This window comes from Crocuta crocuta, unplaced genomic scaffold (assembly GCF_008692635.1).
Source record: "Crocuta crocuta isolate KB4526 unplaced genomic scaffold, BGI_CrCroc_1.0 scaffold16, whole genome shotgun sequence".
NCBI lineage: Eukaryota > Metazoa > Chordata > Mammalia > Carnivora > Hyaenidae > Crocuta > Crocuta crocuta.
In genome coordinates, this window is record NW_027531893.1 from 8,879,750 (window position 1) to 8,880,109 (window position 360).

The window sequence follows — 360 nt, forward strand, 5'->3', positions numbered from 1 at the left end:
GACAAATGGGGCAGTTGTGACAGGCTCCACCTCTCTCAGGGTGGGGGCAGTGAAGAGGAGAACCTGGGGAGACACTGGGCGAGGAATCCTTTGGAACATGACTGGCCACTTTAGGGGAACAAACTTTGCCACCCCAAAATGCGTCTCTTTGGCATGTAGATTTTGTTAGGTTGATTATTTTCTTTTTAATATTTTTTTATTTATTTCTAGGAGAGAGAGAGAGAGAGAGAGAGAGCGTGAGCAGGGGAGGGTCAGAGAGAGAGGGAGATACAGACTCTGAAATAGGCTCCAGGCTCTGAGCTGGCAGTCAGCACAGAGCCCGACACGGGGCCTGAACCCACGAACCGCGAGATCATGACC